Here is a 5,830-nt window from a genome sequence, read left to right as displayed (position 1 = left end):
CCCCCCAGCAGCTCGGACACCTTCGGGGATGCTTCCCCAAGTGTCCGGCATAGGCTGGGGAGTTTTTGATTTTTTGCCCGTGGTGCCCCCCCGGGCCCCCCCAGCCGCCTCTTCGATTTTCCACGTCGGGGATGAGTTGGGCAACTCTTGGAAGCTTCCCATCCACCCCCGTGCCGAGCTTTGCCCTTGGGATGCCTTATGTTGCATCCCAAGGGCCAAGGCACCTGCCAGCCCAAGGGCTGTGCACGGCCTGGGGAGGGAGCTCACCCCTCCCCTATATAGTGCAAAGTTATTGTTTTCCCTATTTTCACAAGGAAACATCAAATTTTTAACCAAGCATACTCGGCCTTTGCTCCTTCGTTACTCGTCCAAATCCAACAAACTTGCATTCGTTGGAAAGGTCTTTTCACAAGGATTCTTTTGATATATAATAATAGCGATTCCGATAAATATTTATTTTTTTATGAATTTTTAAGTGAATAAACAATTAAAAATTCAAAAAAAATAGAAAAAAAATATTTTTTTCCCGATTCTTTCTCCAATATTCCTGATAAATACCCACACACCCACATATGGAGAATGGTCGAAAATGCTCGAGTGGATATCGAGATGTCCGACGAAGCACCACTTGGAAGGGCCGAGGCACGGGACGCCCGAGCTGTTGCTCGGGCCGGCACGGGACGCGCATGGGACATCCCGGGACGGCATGGGACGCCCTCGCTACAGCTCGAGACGGCCAGGTACGCCCGAGACTTGGCTCGGGACGGCCTGGGACGCCCTCGCCATAGCTCGGGACGGCCTGGGACGCCCGAGACTAGGCTCGGGACGGCCTCGGCACAGCACGGGACGGCCTGGGACGCCCTTGCCACAGCTCGGGACGGCATGGGACGCCCGAGACTTTGCTCGGGACGGCCTGGGACGCCCTTGCCACAGCTCGGGACGGCCTGGGACGGCCTCGGCACAGCTCGGGACGGCCTGGGACGCCCGAGACTTTGCTCGGGACGGCCTGGGACGTCCGAGACTTTGCTCGGGACGGCCTGGGACGCCCGAGACTTGGCTCGGGACGGCCTGGGACGCCCTCGCTCCAGCTCGGGACGCCCTGGGACGGCCTCGACACAGCTCGGGACGGCCTGGGACGTCCGAGACTTTGCTCGGGCCGGCCTGGTGTCACGTGCATATTGTTGAGCATGCATATGACGTGACGAGTGCTAGGAGCACGTACGAGCATATAGGCCGTAGGGCCGAATACGAGGTCGAGATAGGGCAAGAGTGCCAAGCAAGCTTCCTTAGGCCATGCACGGGACGCCCGTGGCATTCAAGACTTTGTCAAGGATACGAAGGGTCATTTGGACGAGAGTATGCCTGGTTAAAAGGATTGATGTTTCCTTGTGGAAATAGGCAAAACAAGAAGTTTGCACCTGAGGAGGGGGTGGTCTCCCTTCCTCATATGCATCCAGCATATGTCAAGACCTCGTGGATGGGAGCTCGCCCATCCTTAGCATGGTATGCACGAAAGTGAGCATCCTCGTGGCGCAACCCATGAGGCCGGCCTAGCGTATGCGAGAGAAGCATATTGCACGGGTTCCCTTGTCATAGGAAATGGCTCGGGACAGTACCTGGAGATAGGTTACTGCGGGTTCCTTTGGAAAAGGTGTTGCATGTTCTCATGCCATGGCGAGGCGTGCGTCGTGCTAGCATATTCCATAAGGAGGATTGAGCTATTCAAGGGGCCAAGCCTTGATGTGCTATGTTGGGCATGTGGTAGCTTATTAAAGATGGATGCTCCTATGCCCAATGTCCGGATGGTAAGCCGAGATGATAAGGTGCCGGATGCTTGAGACTAGATGGCAAGATCCGCATATGCGGCTTGGTGTGCTCCGCACATATGTTGGTATCCTTTATAGTGGGCGAGAGTCTATGACTCAAGGAAGCGTTATACGGGACGGCTCGAGCTATGCTCGTAGGTTGGGACACGTTGGTGTCATGCCGCATTATTGGTTGGGAACCAAGATGACTTGATAGTCGAGATGCTCCGAATATGTTCGGGAAGGCTGGCTATGCGTTAGGAGGGAATGCATAGCGCCGCACGGTACGTTAGGATTTGATATTCCGCACTATCGACCCGTGTCTTTGAGCATAATATGCCGGGTCGACCTAACGTGATAAAAAGGCCGTGACAATTGGTATCAGAGCCTAGATGAGAGGCTAAAGAGATATATTACCCTCTGATACCTATTTGACAATTGGTATCAGAGCTTGATTGGTCAAGCTTAAGAGTATGGAGCTCTGATCCTAGAGGAGAAATGGATGTCAGAGCCTGAGCTGCAGGATGGAGATGCACGAGCGAAGATGTATTGCATCCTGATAACCATTTAACAGTTGGTATAATAGCCTAGTGGATAGGCCAACGTGTATATTGCTCTGGTCCTTGTGATAGATGGATCAAGAGCTCGATAGCTTACAAGATGTGTTCCAAGAGCCTAGTTATAGTGGCAAATGGATGTGTTTTGGGGGCTTGAGGTGACAAGCACGAAGATATGCCTAAGAACATGTGGTATGTTTGGAAGCATACTTCCAGAGCCTGGAGGGCAGGTTCAAAGAGATGGTATCTATGCTCGAAGAGTGTGACGAAGAGCTTAGTGATTCTCCCACTATGGTATGTGGTATACTGGAGTGTGTATGAAGAGCTGCGTTGAGAGCATGATTCCAAGAGATGGCTTTCAGAGTGAGATGCATTCAAGATGGTATGGTCTCTGAAGCTATGATGCAAGAGAGGGGACCTTTGTCAAGGGATGCATGGTGCATAGAGCGACGAGAGTTCCGACGGAAGGAATAGGCCGTGCGCACGGATGCTACGGTGGTAGCTATACTTGGGTCTATGTTCCTTTGAGGTGAAGGACATATGCGAGATATGAGATGGAACCGTATTGGCACAAGAAGTCATGTGCAAGCTGTAAGAGTTCAGTGTGACTTGGTTGGCAAGAAGGTACCATATATACTTGAGTCCTTTAGAGGTAAGGACAAGTGTAGAGAATGGGATGGACAAAGAATGGCACGGTGAGTCGTGTGCGAGCTTAGTGCAGTAATGCTCAGTACGATTTGGTGCGCATTGTAGGGTTTTATACCCTTCTACTAGTGTTTATAGCGGAAATATGACATCTAATGTCTACACTAGTATTCCCAGGATCACATGCAAAACTAGTAATTAATCTAATGGAGATAGTGGATTACCTTAATCGCTTTTCCCTCAAACTAGTTGAATTGATTGAAGAAGACCAAGAGCTTCAAGTGTAGCTCCTCTACTTGGGACACGAGCAATCAATTTGATCTCCCACCTTGTTGTATAGCTAGCACACCAATGGTGGTTGGATAATAAGAAGACCTTCTTCTTGCTTGACTAGATAGATAGTTAATGGGAATTAGCTCACTTTCTCCTCTCTACTTGATGTGGTAGAGTAAGAAAGCTTAGAGAGAAATTCCACACCTTATTCTCTGCCCTAAGAGTGTTTATATAGAACCCTAATAAGAATCCACCTCCTTTTAGGTTTCCTAAAACACCCTTTAGAATAAGATTTAGGGAAATAGTCGAAAATAGCAACTATTGGTATTTTCTCAATTCCCTAAGGAGATGACGTCCAAACCCAGCCAAAATTGGCAGATTTAATGTTCATAACATAAGGAAACGTCCCTCCAAAAATCAGCCCAATCCGAGCCCTAAAAGTGCCCGAATCGGCCTAGGCCCAAAAACCCTGCTTTTGGCCTTTTTGTACTATCTTTGCCTAATTCCTTTTTAGGCCTATGAGATATGTTTATGGGACACTCCCATGATTATATCTCACTCCCACTAGTCATATCCTAGATCAATTTGTCACTCTTATGTGTAACCCGTTGTAGGATCCGATCGAAGTTAGCCGCGAATTACTTCGTAATTCGACGATCGTAGTTGGTCTCTAGCTACAACTCTACGATCCCTAAATCAATCGGACTTGATGATCTTCCACATCAATTGTCCTATCCGACAAATTGTTCGCATTGTCACCTTGGTCGAAGGACATCTCCTTCAACTCCTTCAGACTCCCACTTGGACTTAGAACAAGTGCAATGCCTCGATTCCCGTGTCAATTTAGTATCCCATCTGATACGTCACGTCATTCAGACTTTCTTGATATCCGAGTACAACTGTAAAAGACAAACGATTAACTTTTAATCCGTTTGAGCGCGGCCACGCATTTTCAGTTGCTACTCATCAAGTGGCCTTGAGACACTTTGTACCTAATGTGATTAGGGTGACACAATCCATTCTTGCGCTCCCACTTAACTTCATGTCTATCCTGTCCTTCCCAGTGTCCGCCTTTATAACCTCCTTTTACGGCGCGGCGTTTAACGGAACCAAAGTCGGGCATTCCTTACATAAGATGAGTGGAGCACTCATGTTTTGAGGAATCTCTCCAATTGTCTTTATGAGAAGTATTGACGTTCATCACGAGTGATGTACTTCTCATTTGAGGGTTATCCAGTGTATAAACCTTTTACACACTCACGTAGTCGAATAGAATATACTATTCCTATAGCCCATGAAACTGCGCTATCCCATCGACTCCCGTGCTAGTCTTCGTGAGTCATTGTTGTCCATGCAATGACCTGGACCAGGGATTCGATAATAAATATTCCAAGTTCACTTAATAGGGTTTCATTCATCAGATCACGTATCTGACAAACCTATTCGGAATGTTTTATCATCAATGGACTGTCGTTTAAATACTAAACCAAATTTAGACGACTTGTGAAATAACTCTATTATTTCTGATAACGAGAGTTGTAAATCTGAGCCTCTTCCGTAAAACTCTTTTTACCCACTCAGTTTTACTCGTCGAGGTTTAAAATTATACCTCATGCCTTAGACTGTGTATGAATCTCATACTATGTCTTAGGTGACAGTTCAGTTTGACTACCGTGGTAGTCGGTTTTAAACTTTGCTAATTATCAATTAATTTGAAGACGGTTATCTTCAACCTTGATAATTTCTAATAACTTTTACTAGAGTTAAGGCTTTTAATTCTTTATGTAGTATTTGCAACAGTTCCCGGCTTAAACACTTTTAGCCTACTTTCCTTCCATGTCTGAAAGTTTGCTACGATGACATGTTCAATTTTGTACTACTTCATCCTTTAGCCTTCTAGGATGTACTAAGTAGTGTTTCGGTTTTCCAATCCGAATTCGGATGTTTAAATGCTAATCATGTCCAACATGATTGACTTTATGTTTTCGAACATAAATGTCTCTCTCATGCGTGCTAGCTCATCGGTGTCTTTTCAGACTCCGATTTTTGCAACGCCCTCTGTCATGAGTTTTTGGGTCGAAATTCTTTTAGACTTTCGGAGTCTTAGATTTTCTGTTTCGGATCTCAAGCATCTCAGCGTACTGAGTCTCTCTAATCCTATCATCCTTTTGATCTATGCTTATAGATCTTCAGATGCCCAAAATGGCATTTTATCCTTTTGTGTGTGGTCCTTTATTGAGTCAGTTCGTTACTGTTATACAACACCTTATGTCGTACTCAATCTTTTGTATGTACTCTGCATACGGACCCGGAAGGTTTGTTTACTCCCACTTACCTTCTTGAAATTTCGTGATTCAAGATTTTCTTCATTCCTCAGGAATCAAACTTCTTTGATTGCCTTTTGAATCGAAGATTCTAACTCTTGCGTGCTTTTAATCCGTCGATAGATTTCTTAAGCATGCTTGTGGACATAACTTGATTGGAAGAATCTTTATTCTTCTTGTCTCGTTTCGGGAAACATGAATGTTTCCATCCTTCTCAGTTTTCTAT

The sequence above is a fragment of the Eschscholzia californica genome, unplaced genomic scaffold (assembly GCF_041429995.1).
Source record: "Eschscholzia californica isolate CP2 unplaced genomic scaffold, dmEscCali1.0.p SCAF_61, whole genome shotgun sequence".
NCBI lineage: Eukaryota > Viridiplantae > Streptophyta > Magnoliopsida > Ranunculales > Papaveraceae > Eschscholzia > Eschscholzia californica.
The sequence above is the reverse complement of the archived record's forward strand: the minus strand, read 5'-3'. Positions refer to the sequence as shown.